Source organism: Erinaceus europaeus, chromosome 16, assembly GCF_950295315.1.
Source record: "Erinaceus europaeus chromosome 16, mEriEur2.1, whole genome shotgun sequence".
In the NCBI taxonomy this organism is placed as follows: Eukaryota; Metazoa; Chordata; class Mammalia; order Eulipotyphla; family Erinaceidae; genus Erinaceus; species Erinaceus europaeus.
The window spans coordinates 46293477-46310593 of record NC_080177.1 but is presented as its reverse complement, the minus strand read 5'-3'; the positions used below and the strand labels follow the sequence as shown (position 1 = coordinate 46310593).

The 17117-nt window shown below is 44.8% G+C and overlaps 2 long non-coding RNA genes across 2 annotated transcripts in view; one reads left to right on the top strand and one right to left on the bottom strand.

Moving 5' to 3' along the window:
- The window catches only part of LOC132533451 (uncharacterized), a 385390-nt gene that overhangs the window by 95005 nt on the left and 273268 nt on the right, over window positions 1-17117 (bottom strand). The gene's annotated exons all lie outside the window — the stretch shown is intronic.
- Window positions 6041-16770, top strand: LOC132533449 (uncharacterized). The gene is made up of 2 exons (XR_009545339.1): window positions 6041-6612; window positions 15821-16770. It is a non-coding gene; the product is annotated as an uncharacterized LOC132533449 (long non-coding RNA).

Below are 17117 nucleotides of genomic sequence, written 5' to 3'. Positions count from 1 at the left end.
AGTCTTGAAAATGGGTCATGTCAGGCTTTGATGCAGTCCCGCCAGGCTCGGGCCCGGGGCCTATGAGGCTTATACCTGGGCCCCATGATTGTGAGACTTGAAGCTGGGTCCTATGAGGCTTGAACCAGAGTCCCCCGATTCTTGAACCCGAGTCAGGTGAGGCTGAAACTCTGGTCACATGCCTCAAATCCGTCCCATGAGGCTTGATCCCAGAGCCCACGAGGTTAGAACCAAGCTCCTGTGAGGTAACCAGGGTCCCGTGAGGCTCGAACCCAGGTCCCTGAGGCTTGATCCTGGAGCCCATGAGGTTTGAACCCGGCTCCTGTGAGTCTCAAACCCTCTCCTCGCTGGCTCGAACTGGGGCCCAACGAGTGTTGAACCCAGGCAACGCAAAGCTGAAACTTGAGTGTCGCTTTAACACGGGCCCCGCGAGGCTCTAACTCTGGCCCCACTGGTTTGAACCCAGGCCCATGATGTTCTTACCTAGATCCCATGAGGCTCGAACCCAGGCCTCACAAGTCTTGAAACCGGGTTGCGCAAGGCTTGGATGCAGTCCCGCAAGGCTCGGACCCAGGACATGTGAGGCTTATGCCTGGGTCCCATGATTGTGAGACTTGAAGCTGGGTCCCATGAGGCTTGAACCAGAGTCCCCCGATTCTTGAACCCGGGTCAGGTGAGGCTGAAACCTGGTCACATGCCTCAAATCCGGGTCCCATGAGGCTTGATCCAAGAGCCCATGAGGTTAGAACTAGGCTCCTGTGAGGTTAGAACCAGGGTCCCATGAGGCTCGAACCCAGGGCCCTTGAAGCTTGAACCCAGGTCCCTGAGGCTTGATCCTGAAGCCCATGAAGTTTGAACCCGGACAACGCAAAGTTGAAACTTGGGTGCCGTGAGGCTCGAACCAAGGCCTCAGGAGCCTTGAAACCATGTCGTGCAAATCTTGAATGTGGGTCCTGTGAGTCTCAAACCTGGGGCCCATGAGGCTTGAACCCGAGGCCATCAGGGCTCAAACAAGGGCCCCATTAGGCTCAAACCCAGGTCCCGGGAGTCTGGAACTAGGCCCCGTGAGGCTCTAATCTGGGTCCCGCAGGGCTCTAACCCAGGCCCCACTGGCTTGAACCCAGGCCCAACGAGTGTTGAACCCAGGCAACGCAAAGCTGAAAGTTGTGTGTCGCGAGGCTCAAACCCAGGCCTCAGGAGCCTTGAAATTGCAGGTCCTGTGAGGCTCAAACCCAGGGCCCATGAGGCTCGAACCCAGATCCCTTGAGGCTAGATCCTGGAGCCCATGAGGTTCGAACCCGGCTACTGTGAGTCTTGAAACATGGCCTCACTGGCTTGAACCTGGGCCCATCGAGTCTTGAACCCGGGCACTTGGGTGCTGCGAGCCTTGAACCCAGGCCTCAGGAGCACTGAAACTGGGTTGCGCAAGGCTTGAATGCGGGTCCCTTGAGGCTTGAGCCCAGTGACCATGAGGATTGAATCCAGGGCCCCATGAGGCTCCAACCCAGGTCACGGTATTCTGGAAACTAGGCCCTTTGAGGCTCGAACCTGGGTCCCTCACAGCTTGTGTCTTGTGAGAGTCTAACCTGGATCCCATGAGGCTCAAGCCCTGGCTTTGCAAGTCTTGGAACTGGGTTGTGCAAGGCTTGAATCTGGTCCCTTGTTGCTAGAACATGGGGCCTGTGAGGCTCAAACCCAGGTCCCTCAAAGCTGGATCCCGGGGCCCATGAGTTTTGATCCCAGCACTTGTGAGTATCCAACCCGGACCTCGCTTGCTCGAACCCAGGCCCAATGAGTCTCAAACCCAGACAACGCAAAATTGAAAGCTGTGTCCCTCGAGGCTTGAACCCAGGCCCTGTGTGTCTTGAAACCGGGTCATACAAGGCTTGAATGCACATCCCACGAGGCTCGAACCCGCAGTTTTTTTTTTTTTTTTTTTGCTTCCTGCTTCACCGCCTGTGAAATGACCCCCTTCCCCCAGGTAAGGAGTGAGGGCTCCAAAAGGGATCCTCATGGAGGTCTTTGAGCTTTGTTCCAAGTGTGCTTAACTCACTATGCTAATGCCCGGTCCCCCACACACACACACTGGGTTGTTTCTAAGCATTCTGAGGAATGTGGCTTTTTGCACAGTGGATTTGAACAGGTGAATTGCACAAATTACTCTCAGACCATTGTGTTGTCTTTTCCTATGGCATAGGGAGAATCTGGTGTTCAGAATATATTAATTTAGCTAGGCCATCTTTCTAGCACTTAGTGCATGACTCCTTTTGCCTCTGGCCACAGGTTTGTCTTCCTCCACTTCCACTGATGGGTGCCTTATGCCCAGGCTTAAGTGTAGCTGATTTCTGTACACAGGTTGACTGCTAATTCCAGTGGTGGATGGTAAAGCCAGCATCAGTGGGGTTTCAAGAGAGTTGAACCCAGATCCTGGGAGGCTCAAACCTGGGTCCCATGAGTCTCAAACACGGGTCCATTAAGGCTTAACCCAGGTCCCACGAAGCTTGAACCTGGATCTGGCAAGGCCTTAACTGATGTCGATGTCCTAAGATGATTGAACCCAGATGCTGAGAGGCTTGAACCTGGGTCCCGAGAGGCTCCAACCCAGTCCCATGAAGTTTGAATCCAGGTCTCACAAGGCATCAATACAGGTCCCGTTAGACTTGAACCCGGTTCTCGCAAGCCTAGAACCCAGGTTCTGTGACCACGATGCTAGACCTCAGGTCCCGCAAGGCTTCAACCCATGTTCCGTCCGACTTGAGCCCGGGTCTCAGGAGCCTTGAACCCTGGTCCCGTGACCACATAGCTTGAACCAGAAACCCGCAAGACTCAAATGCAGGTCCCGTGAGGCTTGCATCCGGGTCCCCGGAGTCTTGAACCCGGTTTGGTGAAGCTCAAACTCGGGTCCCGTGAGTCTCCAACCCGGATCCCACAAGGCTTATACCTGAATCCTGTGATTGTGAGACTTGGACCCTGGTCCCCCGAGGCTTGAATCAGGGTACCCTGATTCTTGAACCCAGGTCCAGTGAGGCTCGAACTCTGGTCCCATGAGGTTTAAACCCGGGTCCCTCGAGGCTTGGTCCTGGGGCCCATGAGGTTCTAACTAGGCTCCTGTGAGGCTTGAACCCATGGACTCTGAGGCCATTGAGGGTTGAACCAAGGCCCCATGAAGTTCCAACCCAGGTCACAGGAGTCTGGAAACCCATGAGGCTCAAACCCATTTCCCTCGAGGCTAGACCCTTGGGTCCATGAGGTTCAAACCCAGGTCCAGCTGGCTTGAACCTGGGCCCATGACATACGAACCCTGGTACGTTGAGGGTTTGACCTGTGAAGTGAACCCCCGCTAGGTGAGGAGCCGGGGTCTCCGAAAGGGATCCTTATGCCTGGCCTTGCGCTTTGTTCCAAGTGTGCTTAACTCACTGTGCTAGTGCCTCCCCCCCCCCCAGGTTGTTTCTAAGTATTCTGAGGAATGTGGCTTTTTGCACAGTGGATTTGAACAGGTAAATTGCACAATTTACTCTCAGACCATTGTTATGTCTTTTCCTACGGTATAGGGAGAATCTGGTGTTTAGAATATATTAATTTAGCTAGGCCAACTCTCTACCACTTAGGGCATGAGTCCTTTTGGCCTCTGGCTGCAGGTTTGCTTTCTTCCAATTCCACTGATGGGTGCTTTATGCCCAGGCTTAAGTCTAGCTGATATCTGTCCACAGGTTTACTGCTAATTCCAATGGAGGGTGGTGAGGCCAGCATCAGCGTGGTCCAGAGTGAGTTGAACAGTCAACTTTGGGTGGACTGGATTATTTTGTAATTTAATTTTCATTAATTTCTTTATTTACTTATTTTTCTTTTGTTGCCCTTGTAGTTTCATTGTTGTTGTGGTTATTGTTATTGATGTCATCATTGTTGGATAGGACAGAGAGAAATGGAGAGAGGTGGGGAAGACAGGGGGGAGAGAAAGACAGACACCTGCAGACCTGCTTCACCGCCTGTGAAGCGACTCCCCTGCAGGTGAAGAGTCGGGGGCTTGAACCAGGATCCTTATATGCCAGTCCTTGTGCTTTGTGCCACATGAGCTTAACCCACTGCGCTACTGCCTGACTCCCTAGTTTCTGAATTTTTATAGGAATCACCTTGAGTCTTCAGATTTTTTTTAAATTTTTTATTAAGAAAGGATTAATGAACAAAAACATAAGGTAGGAGGGGTACAACTCCACACAATTCCCACCACCCAATCCCCATAACCCACCCCCTCCCATGATAGCTTTCCCATTCTCTAGCCCTCTGGGAGCATGGACCCAGGGTCATTGAGGGTTGCAGAAGGTAGAAGGTCTGGCTTCTGTAATTGCTTCCCCGCTGAACATGGGCGTTGACTGGTCGGTCCATACTCCCAGTCTGCCTCTCTCTTTCCCTAGTAAGGTGTGCCTCTGGGGAGAGTCTTCAGATTTTTTAAGGTACTGTGGCCATTCAGTTTTTTCTTCAACCTATCAGCATCCATAGCTTTAACATTAATTTATGAATCATGCAAATACTTTTAGAAGTATTTCATAATTTCTAGTGTGTGAGTCATATATATATATATATATATATGGGAGGTTTATTAGTGGTACACTAAACTTTTTATTTGTGAAGTAAAAAATTTGATTCCTGTTACTGCATATGTTACAGTGAAGGTCTTCACTATTCAATAATTTCTTGCAACACAAAAATAGTTAAATATCTTGTCACTGTTTTCTTTGTTATAATGTTTAAGCTTTCATACAATGAGATTATAGCTAGTGCACACGAATTTTTTTTATTTTATAGGAGGTTGTATAAGATGGTGTGACAGGGCAGTTTGTGAACAGACAATGCTATGTTTTCCTCTGAAGTGTGTGTGTGTGTGTGACTGTCATATATTTTTCCCTTCTCTGCATAGAATATCCAGTAAAATATAAAGGAACAGTGGAGTTCATGTCCTTTGAAAAGGGATTACTTTACATTTACATTTGATAGCAAATTAGTAAACCTTTACAGTCAAGATTTGGAAAACCTACATGAAAATTTTATTTGTGTAGCAGTTCCAGCGCAGTATCAGTAAGAAATAGCTGTTTATTCTTAGCATTATTATTAGTTATAAAGTTTTACCTGGTGGAGTGTATATATTACAATGTGCAAGGACCCCGTCTAAGCTCCCCATCCCCACCTGCAAGGGGGAAGTGCATATATTTCAATGTGCAAGAACCCAAGTTCAAGGCCCACATCTCTGTCTACACAGGGGAAGTTTCAGGAGTGGTGAAATATGATGCAGGTGCCTCTTCTGTCTCTTTCTCCATCTTAATATCCTCCCCACCCCTCTCAATTTCTGTCTCTATCCAAAATAAATAAATAAACCCTGTATATTAGGTAAATTTAGTAACCTGAACTTGCTATTGATTTCGGAGATAGATGTTAAGACTCAAGCCTTGAATATAATCTATATTTTATTGCAATACCATCATAACCCTAATTTGTTGAGTGGTTATATCAAATGGCATTGGATTTATGTAAATTTTTTCCAACTTACATTAATTTACAGAATCACTAGTTTTCCTTTATAATTATTTTGTTAGAACACTTTATTGTAGGATTTTTATATAACCTTGATATTTATGGAGTAAAGACAATTATTTATGAAGAGCATATTATACATTTGTAATTGAATATGCTGATATTTTATTATTTAAACCATTTACTTGCTAAAACATTTATTTTCTGATTATTTTAATGTATTATCTATTTATTTTAATGAGAAGGCTAGCAAGAGACAGAGAGAAAGAAACAGGGAGAACACAAAGCCAAAACATTGCTTATCTCTTGCTTATGGTGGTGCTGGGGATTGAACTTGAGACCTCAGAACCTCAGGCCTTCTGTACCATTCTCAGTGGCACAGAAAAGACTTTTATCCCCGAGGCTCCAGGTTCAACTCTCTGCACTTCTATATGCCTGAGAAGAGCAGTGCTCTGGTCTCTCATATATCATCAAAATAAATGTTAGAAATATTTATATATTTATATTCTAAAAATATTTATATATTTTTTTAAACAGTACTATATCACATATATAATTTCTTGTTGCATTTTATTTTGTTCTCAGGTGCACACTTTAAAATTACTCTAAGGAAAGGCACCAGAGGAAACAGTGCAGGGGCTGAATTTGAGGCCCCACACTTGTGAGTACTACACTCCACACACATCACATTCCCTTGGCATCATATATGATCACTTATTTAAAAGAATTTTTTTTCAAAGGAATGATTTTATGTTTTACCTTTCTGTATTTTTTTATTTTTTAAATATTCCCTTTTATTGCCACTGTTGTATTGTTGTAGTTATTGATGTTGTTGTTGTTGAATAGGACAGAGAGAAATGGAGAGAGGAGGGGAAGACAGAGAGGGGAATAGAAAGACACCTACAGACCTGCTTCACTGCCTGTGAAAGGACCCCTCTGTAGATGGGGAGCCAGGGGTTCAAACTGGGATCCTTCCTCTGGTCCTTGTGCTTTGCGCCCCGTGTGCTTAACCTGCTGCACCAACTCCCTCTGGATGTCTTTAGTGAAGATTTGTGTAACCCATCCTAAATACAATGTCATAAAGATGTAGATCCATGTGTACTTTTTTTTTTAATAATTTATTTCTTTATTGGGGAATTAATGCTTTACATTCAACAGTAAATACAATAGTTTGTACATGCATAACATTCCCCAGACTCCCATTTAACAATACAACCCCCACTATGTCATTCATCATCTTTCATGGACCTGTATTCTCTGGTTCAAGCCTCATGGGACCCAGCTTCAAGTCTCACAATCATGGGACCCAGGCATAAGCCTCACATGTCCTGGGTCCGAGCCTTGCGGGACTGCATCCAAGCCTTGCGCGACCCGGTTTCAAGACTTGTGAGGCCTGGATTCGAGCCTCATGGGATCTAGGTAAGAACATCATGGGCCTGGGTTCGAACCAGTGGGGCCAGAGTTAGAGCCTCGCGGGGCCCGTGTTAAAGCGACACTCAAGTTTCAGCTTTGCGTTGCCTGGGTTCAACACTCGTTGGGCCCCAGTTCGAGCCAGCGAGGAGAGGGTTTGAGACTCACAGGAGCCGGGTTCAAACCTCATGGGCTCCAGGATCAAGCCTCAGGGACCTGGGTTCGAGCCTCACGGGACCCTGGTTACCTCACAGGAGCTTGGTTCTAACCTCGTGGGCTCTGGGATCAAGCCTCATGGGACGGATTTGAGGCATGTGACCAGAGTTTCAGCCTCACCTGACTCGGGTTCAAGAATCGGGGGACTCTGGTTCAAGCCTCATAGGACCCAGCTTCAAGTCTCACAATCATGGGGCCCAGGTATAAGCCTCATAGGCCCCGGGCCCGAGCCTGGCGGGACTGCATCAAAGCCTGACATGACCCATTTTCAAGACTCGTGAAGCCTGGGATCGAGCCTCATGGGATCTGGGTTAGAACCTCATGGGCCTGTGTTCGAGCCAGTGGGGCCTGGGTTAGAGACTTGCAGGACACGGATTCGAGCCTCACGGGCCCTACTTCCAATCTCCCAGGACCTGGGTTTGAGCCTAATGGGGCCCTTGTTTGAGCCTTGATGGCCATGGGTTCGAGCCTCATGGAGCCCTGGCTCAAGCCTTGTGGACCCCAGGTTTGAGACTCACAGGACCCGCATTCAAAATTTGCGTGACACGGTTTCAAAGGTCCTGAGGCCTGGGTTCGAGCCTCGTGGGAGACTGGTTTCAGCTTTTCAGTGCCCGGGTTCGACATTCGTTGGGCCCGGGATAGAGCCAGCGAGGCCTGGGTTCGAGACTCACAGGAGACGGATTCAAACCTCATGGGCTCCAGGCTCTAGCCTCAAGGACATGGGTTTGAGCCTCACGGGCCCCGGGTTTGAAGTTCAGGGGACCCCGGTGCGAGGTTCACCACACCCAGGTTCAAGACTCGGGAAACCCCGGTTCCAGCCTCACGGGACCTGTATTCGAGTATCACAGGTCGTGGGTTCAAGCTGTGTGGTCACAGGCCCCGGGTTCAAGGCTCGTGAGACCTGGGCTCAAGTCTCACAGAACCTGGGTTGAAGCCTTTTGAGACTTGGGTTCTAGCATTGCGGTCATGGGACCTGGGTTCCGGGCTATGAAAACCTGGGTTCAAGTCTAACGGGACCCATGTTGATGCCTTACGGGACCTGGATTCAAATCTCATGGGTTGGAGCCTCGTGGGTCCTGGGTTCAAGACTCTCAGCACCTGGGTTCAAGCATCTTGAACCCAGGTGACCTGGGGGGGTCACTTTACAGGCGGTGAAGCAGGTCTGCAGGTGGGTATCTTTCTCTCCCTGTCTTCCCCTCCTCTCTCAATTTCCCTCTGTCCTAGCCGATGACAAAGACAGCAATAAGAACAACAATAATAGTAACAACAATGACAAGTATAAACAACAAGAGCATCAAAAAGGAAAAAAACTAGCTTCCAGTAGCAGTGGATTTGTAGTTCATGCACTGAGTCCCAGCAATAATCCTGGCGGCAAAGGGAAAAAAATGTGGATTCGAGCCTTGTGGGACGCACATTCAAGCCTTGTACGACCTGGTATTAAGACATGTGGGGCCTGGGTTTGAGCCTCGTGGGACACAGCTTTCAATTTTGTGTTGTCTGGGTTCGAGACTCGTTGGGCCCAGGTTCAAATCGGTGAGGTCCGGGTTCAATACTCACAGGTGCTGGGTTCAAAACTCATGGGGCCTGGGATCAAGCCTCGAAGGACCTGAGTTTGAGCCTCACGGGCCCCATGTTCTAGCCTCAAGGGACCGCATTCAAGCCTTGCACAACCTTGTTCCAAGACTTGCAAGGCCAGGGTTTGAGCCTCACACATCCAGATCAGACCCTTGTGGGACACGAGCCTCGAGGGACCTGGGTTCAAGCCTCCCAGGGTCTAGTTTCCAGAATCCCGTGACCTGGGTTAGAGCCTCATGGGGCCCTGGTTTGAGCCTCCCAGGACCCGGTTCAAGCCTCATGGGCCCTGGGTTTGAGCCTCACGGCCCCGGTTTTGAACCTCATGGAACCCACATTCAAGCCTTCCATGACCCAGTTTCAACGCTCCTGAAACCTCGCGGTTTGGACCTCACAGTTTCAGATATGCGTTGCCCGGGTTCAGAACTGGTTGCACCCAGGTTTGAGTCAGCGAGGCCAGGGTTCAGGACTCACAGTAGCCAGGTTCAACCTCATGGGCTCCAGGATCTAGCCTCAAGGGACCTGGGTTCGAGTCTCACAGGCTCCGGGTTTGAGCCTTACGGGACCCTCAGTCAAGCCTTGCACGACCCAATTTCAAGGCTCCTGAGGCCTGGGTTTGAGCCTCGCAGCAACCAAGTTTCAGCTTTGGGTTGCCTGGGTTCGACACTTGTTGGGCCCCGGTTCGAGCCAGCGAGGACATGATTTTTTTTTTATTATTATTTATTTTTTATTTAAGAAAGGATTAATTAACAAAACCATAGGGTAGGAGGGGTACAACTCCACACAATTCCCACCGCCCAATCTCCATATCCCACCCCCTCCCCCGATAGCTTTCCCATTCTCTATCCCTCTGGGAGCATGGACCCAGGGTCATTGAGGGTTGCAGAAGGTAGAAGGTCTGGCTTCTGTAATTGCTTCCTCGCTGAACATGGGCGTTGACTGGTCGGTCCATACTCCCAGTCTGCCTCTCTCTTTCCCTAGTAGGATGGGTTTCTGGGGAAGCTGAGCTCCAGGACACATTGGTGGTGTCTTCAATCCAGGGAAGTCTGGCCGGCATCCTGATGACACCTGGAACCTGGTGACTGAAAAGAGAGTTAACATACAAAGCCAAACAAATTGTTGAGCAATCATGGACCCAAAGCTTGGAAAAGTGGAGAGGAAGTATTAGGGAGGTACTCACTGCAAACTCTAGTATACTTCTGCTTTCTTACTTTGGTGCCATACTCCAAACTCAGTCAATTTCTGCTTTTGCGTTTCTACTTGTTTTTTTTTTTTTTTACATGCATAACATTCCCCAGATTCCCATTTAACAATACAACCCCCACTATTTCATTCATCATTTTTCATGGACCTGTATTCTCCCCACCCACCCACCCACCCCAGAGTCTTTTACTTTGGTGTAATACTCCAATTCCATTTCAGGTTCGACTTGTGTTTTCTTTTCTAATCTTGTTTTTCAACTTCGGCCTGAGAGTGAGATCATCCCATATTCATCCTTCTGTTTCTGACTTATTTCACTCAACATGATTTTTTCAAGGTCCATCCAAGATCGGCTGAAAACGGTGAAGTCACCATTTTTTACAGCTGAGTAGTATTCCATTGTGTATATAGACCACAACTTGCTCAGCCACTCATCTGTTGTTGGACACCTGGGTTGCTTCCAGGTTTTGGCTATTACAAATTGTGCTGCCAAGAACATATGTGTACACAGATCTTTTTGGATGGATGTGTTGGGTTCCTTAGGATATATCCCCAGGAGGGGAATTGTAGGGTCATAGGGTAGGTCCATTTCTAGCCTTCTGAGAGTTCTCCAGACTGTTCTCCACAGAGGCTGGACCAATTGACATTCCCACCAGCAGTGCAGGAGGGTTCCTTTGACCCCACACCCTCTCCAGCATTTGCTGCTGTTACCTTTTCTGATGTGTGACATTCTCACAGGAGTGAAGTGATATCTCATTGTTGTCTTGATTTGCATTTCTCTGACAATCAGAGACTTGGAGCATTTTTTCATGTGTTTCTCGGCCTTTTGGATCTCTTCTGTGGTGAATATTCTGTCCAAGTCCTCCCCCCATTTTTGGATGGGGTTATTTGTTGTCTTGTTGTTGAGTCTGGCAAGCTCTTTATATATGTTGGTTATTAAACTCTTATCTGATGTATGGCATGTAAAGATCTTCTCCCATTCTGTGAGGGGTCTCTTAATTTGGGTAGTGGTTTCTTTTGCTGTGAAGAAGCTTTTTAATTTGATGTAGTCCCATAGGTTTATACTTGCCTTAGTCTTCCTTGTAATTGGATTCGTTTCATTGAAAATGAAATTTATGCGGAAAAAAGTTCTTCCAATATTTTCCTCTAAGTATCTGATAGTTTCTGGTCTAACATCCAAGTCCTTGATCCACTTGGAATTGACTTTTGTATTTGGTGAAATACAGTGATTCAGCTTCATTCTTCTGCATGTTTCAACCCATTGTTTCCAACACCATTTGTTGAAGAGACTCTGCTTTCCCCATGTAATAGTCTGGGCCCCTTTGTCAAAGATTAGATGTCCATACGTGTGGGGCCTCATTTCTGGGCTCTCAATTCTATTCCACTGGTCAGTGTGTCTGTTCATGTTCCAGTACCAAGCAGTTTTGATGACAATGGCCCTATAATATAGTTTGAGATCTGGCAGTGTGATGCCTCCGGTTCTGTTCTTTTTTCTCAAGATTGTTTTGGTAATTCTAGGTCTTTTCTGGTTCCAGATAAACATTTGTAGCATTTTTTCTATTCTCCTAAAAAATGTGCTTGGGATCTTGATGGGGATAGCATTAAATTTGTAGATGGCTCTGGGTAATATATTCATTTTGATGATGTTAGTTCTTCCAACCCATGAGCATGGAATACCTTTCCACTTCTTTGTGTCTTTTTCAATTTCTTTGAGTAGTGACTCATAATTTTCAGTATACAAGTCTTTCACTTCTTTGGTTAGGTTTATTCCTAGATATTTTATTGTTTTTGTTGCTATAGAAAAAGGAACTGATTTCTGGATTTCAATTTCTTCTAACTTAGTGTTTGCATAGAGGAATGCCACTGACTTTTGAATGTTAATTTTATAGCCTGACACATTACTGTATTGCCTGATGATTTCCAAAAGCTTCTTGCTAGATTCCTTAGGTTTTTCCATGTATACTATCATGTCATCTGCAAATAAGGAGAGTTTGACTTCTTCTCTTCCAATCTGTATGCCTTTAATTCCTTGCTCCTGCCTGATTGCTATGGCAAGAACTTCCAACACTATGTTGAATAGTAATGGTGATAGTGGGCAGCCCTGTCTAGTGAGGGGAAATGCTTCCAGTTTTTCACCATTGAGTATGATGTTGGCTGTAGGTTTGCTATATATAGACTCCACTATCTTCAGGAATTTTCCATCTATTCCTATTTTTTTTAGTGTTTTGATCATAAAGGGATGTTGTATTTTGTCAAAGGCTTTCTCTGCATCTATTGATATGACCATGTGGTTTTTGGTCTTGCTTTTGTTGATGTGGTGGATCACATTGATTGATTTACGTATATTAAACCAACCTTGCATGCCTGGGATAAACCCCACTTGGTCATGATGAACAATCTTTTTGATATACTGCTGTATCCGGTTGGCTAGAATTTTGTTCAATATTTTCACATCTATGTTCATCAGAGATATTGGTCTGTAGTTTTCTTTTTTGGTTGTGTCCCTGTCTGCTTTTGGTATCAGGGTGATGTTGGCTTCATAGAAGCTGGCAGGGAGTATTCCAGTGTCTTCAATCTTCTGGAAGACTTTTAAAAGTAGAGGTATTAGTTCTTCTTTGAAAGTTTTGTAGAATTCATTTGTAAAACCATCTGGTCCAGGACTTTTATTTTTGGGAAGATTTTTGATAACTGTTTCAATTTCATTAGCTGTGATGGGCCTGTTCATGTTATCCACTTCCTCTTGACTTAGTTTTGGAAGTTGGTAGGTATCTAGGAAATCATTTATTTCTTCCAGGTTCTCTAACTTGGTGGCATATAGTTGTTCATAGAAGCCTCGCATGATATGTTGAATTTCTGCAGTGTCTGTTGTGATATCTCCTCTTTCATTTACTATCCGATTTATTTGGGTCTTCTCCCTTTTTTGTTTTGTGAGTCTGGCTAAAGGTTTGTCGATTTTGTTTATTCTTTCAAAGAACCAACATTTACTTTCATTGATCTTTTGTATGGTTTTCCTATTCTCAATGTTATTTATTTCTGCCCTAACTTTAGTGATTTCTGTCCTTCTGGTTGCTTTAGGATTCCTTTGTTGTTCTTCTTCTAGGTCTTTAAGATGTGCAATCAGGCTGTTTATTTGTGCCTTTGCTTGTTTCCTAATGTGTGCTTGTATAGCTATGAACTTCCCTCTTAGGACTGCTTTAGCTGTGTCCCAAATATTTTGATAGCTTGTGTCTTCATTTTCATTGAACTCTCGAAACATTTTGATTTCTTCCTTGATTTCCTCTTTGACCCAGAAGTTGTTAAGAAGTGTACTGTTGACCTTCCACATTTTGGGACTGTTACTAATCTTTTGTTGATTGTTAAGTGTTAGTTTAATTCCACTGTGGTCTGAGAAGATGCTTGGGATGATTTCAGTGCTCTTGAATTGGCTGCTGCTGTCTTTGTGGCCTAACATATGGTGTGTCCTTGAGAATGATCCATGTGGATTTGAGCAAAATGTGTATTCCAGTTTCTTGGGATGAATGACTCTGAAAATGTCCAATAGTTCTAGTTTATCTATCTCTTCATTTAGCTCCCTTATGTCTTTACTGATTTTCTTCCTGGATGATCTGTCAAGTAGAGATAGTAGGGTGTTGAAGTCCCCTACTATGATTGTGTTACTGTTAATATATTGCTGTAGCTCTTTCAGTAGAAGTTTGATGTATTTAGATGGCTTTTCATTGGGTGCATAGATATTAGTAATTGTTAAGTCCTCTTGATTGACTGATCCTCTGAGCATTAAGTAGTGTCCATTCCTATCTCTTTTTAATCTTATCTATTTTAAAGTCTATCATGTCAGATATGAGAATAGCTGTTCCTGCCCTTTTTTGTGGGCCATTGGCTTGTATGATAGTTTTCCATCTTTTCACTTTAAGTCTGTGTTTGTCTTGTTGAGTTAGGTGAGTTTCCTGTAGACAACATATTGTTGGGTTGTGTTTTCTGATCCATCTTCCTACTCTGTGTCTTTTAATAGGTGAATTCAGGCCATTCACATTTATTGATATCAAAGATTGAAGATATTTTAAAGTCATTCTTGTAGAGTATTAGAGTGTTTTGATATATGTCCTATTTGTGGTGGTCTGGTTGTTTATAGGAGACCTTTCAGAACTTCTTTCAGGGCAGGCTTGGTGATGGTTGCTTCCTTCAACTGTTGCTTGTCTGAGAAAGTTTTGATGCTTCCATCTAGTCTGAATGACAGTCTAGCAGGCTATAGTATTCTTGGCTGAAAGCCTTTCTCATTGAGCACTCCATAGATATCTTGCCATTCTCTTCTGGCCTGTAGTGTTTGTATGGAGAAGTCTGCTGCTAATCTTATGGGTTTTCCTTTGTAGGTGAATCTTTGTTTTTCTCTTGCAGCCTTCAGGATCCTTTCTTTATCCTTATTCCTTTCTATTCTAAGTATGACATATCTTGGTGTCTTTAGGTCTGGGTTGATTCTGTTTGGGACCCTCTGGGCTTCTTGAATCTTTATGTCTTTGGTGTTGTCTAGACTAGAGAAATTTTCAGCTATTATGGCCTGGAGAATGCTTTCTTCCTCTCCTTCTCTTTCTTCCTCTGGTATGCCAATAATGCGTATATTGTTTCTTTTGAAGTCATCCCATAGGACTCTGTTGTTGTTTTCAGCATCTCTTAATCTCTTTTTGAGATCTCTTACTTCTTTTTTAGTTGTCTCTAATTCATCCTCAATCTTGCTAATTCTGTCTTCAGCCTCATAGATTCTATTCTCTCTGCCCTCTACTGCTTTCTGGAGTTCATCTATTTTGTTGCCCTGCTCTGATACTGTTTTAGCTTGTTCAGCTAGTTGCATTCTTAGCTCAGCGATTTCAGCTTTCAGCTCTCTAATAACCATGAGATAATTAGAATTTTCTTCCATATTCTCATTTGTTGTTCCTGCATTTTTTATTACAATTTTATCAAATTCTTTACTCACTCCTGTTATTAATTCCTTAGCTAATGTTTGGATGTTGAACTTGTTGTTTTGTGCTTCACCCTCTGGAGAACTTTAGCTGGACTCTTGTCCTGGTTTGAGTCTCCAATATTTTTTCTTGTTGTTTTAACCATTTTATATATTATGTTATGAGTTCCCTTTATCAGTACTTTTCAAATTATTGATTACTATTGCCTGGATTTACTTGTGTCTAAGTAATTTAATTAAAGGGTTTACCATGGTGGAAGTTAACAGTTTTTTCAATCCCTGAGTTGGAGTTCAGTGGTGTAAAAGCCTCTTTTTTTTCTTCCCTGTAGGCTATGGGATCCTGAGGGCTTGTAAACTATCAATAGGCTTCTTAGCTTAATCACTGACTCCTGACCAAGAGATAAAGTGGCAGAGATAATCCAGTGGTTATGCAAAGAGACTTTCACAGCCCCTCAGCTATGCCATGGAGGTATAGGTCTTCTCCTGATTTTCCCGGTTAGATCTCTGTCCCCTGGTGTCCCTCCCTGTTGCTGCTCCAGATTCTGAGGGTAGTAGCAATGGAGACTCAGAGTTGCACTTGGTGAGTCTCTGGGGAGTCCTTTCCTCCCTTCAGCTGTCCCCTTGTTGTGGAGCAGACTGGAGGTGGTGTCTCAACTGATAAACTGCTGAACTGTTAGCAGTCACTTAATCTCTCCTTAGGCCCCTCTCTCCTCTCTGTCACCAGCCACGCATGTTTGTACTCACGGGTGATTTACTGGGTTCCTGTGGTCATTCTAGTCCTGTCTTGTTTCTCTCCTTTGGTATTCCTAGTTGATCCGGGAGAGGAGAGGAGAGGAGAGGAGAGGAGAGGAGAGGAGAGGAGAGGAGAGGAGAGGAGAGGAGAGGAGAGGAGAGGAGAGGAGAGGAGAGAAAGCTATCTGCTGCTCATAGCTCTGCCTCCGGAAGTCGAATCCATGTGTACTTTTCTATAGGTTACAATTTGCCTTTTGCCTTTAAACCTTTCATTTTACTGTATTTGATTTTGATAATATATTTATATATTGTATATAATATATATTATATATAATAATTATTATTATATACTATATATATATATATTTTTTTGCCTCCAGGGTTATCGCTGGGGCTTGTTGCCTGCACTATGAATCCACTGCTCCTGTAGGTTATTTTTTTCTTTTTGTTGCCCTTATTGTTTATGTTTGTTAATGTTTCCACTGCTGTTGTTGGACAGGACAAAGAGAAATGGAGGGAGGAAGGGAAGATAGAGGGGGAGAGAAATACAGACACCTGAAGACCTGCTTCACCACCTGTGAATTGACCCCCCCGCAGGTGGAGAGCCAGGGGCTTAAACTGTGATTCTTAGCCTGTCCCTGTGCTTCAAGCCCTGTGAGCTTAACCAGCTGTGCTACCGACCGACCCCCACTGTTAGTTATTTTGTTGTTCTGTATGAGGGTGGTGGAGACCTTCTAGATAGTACTTGAGTTTGGCTTTTCCTGCACTTCACAGGCAGCAGGGACATCTCAGGCAGCTTCAATGATGTTTCTGTGTTAAAATATTGATATTCAAGGTCATGAATATATTATTCAAAAGGATAAAGAATAAGGAAGCTATCAGGGAAGGAACAGGATACAGAGTTCTGGTGGTAGGAACTGTGTGGAGTTGTGCCCCTCTTATCCTATGGTTTTGTCAGTGTTTCCTTTTTATAAATAAAAATTAAAAAGAAATTAGTATAAGAAAAGTAGTAAGGAACAAAGGACATTTTAATTTGGAATTTAGAAATATTCAGAATTAAGCAAGAAGTACATATCAAACACTCAGAACATACAGAATGGGGTATTCAGAGGTTTTTTTATTCAATGGTACCATAAATGCTACTTTTAAAAGTGATGTCAAGTGGGGAGTCGGGCTGTAGCGCAGCGGGTTAAGCGCAGGTGGTGCAAAGCACAAGGATTGGCATAAGGATCCCGGTTCGAACCCCGGCTCCCCACCTGCAGGGGAGTCGCTTCACAGGCGGTGAAGCAGGTCTGCAGGTGTCTATCTTTCTCTCCTCCTCTCTGTCTTCCCCTCCTCTCTCCGTTTCTCTCTGTCCTATCCAACAACGATGACAACAACAATAATAACTACAACAATAAAACAACAAGGGCAACAAAAGGGAATAAATAAATAAAATTTTAAAAAATGATGTCAAGTAAAAATTAGCAAGGCAAGCATTCATCTCAAAAAGTTGGGTGGGGAGTGAAAG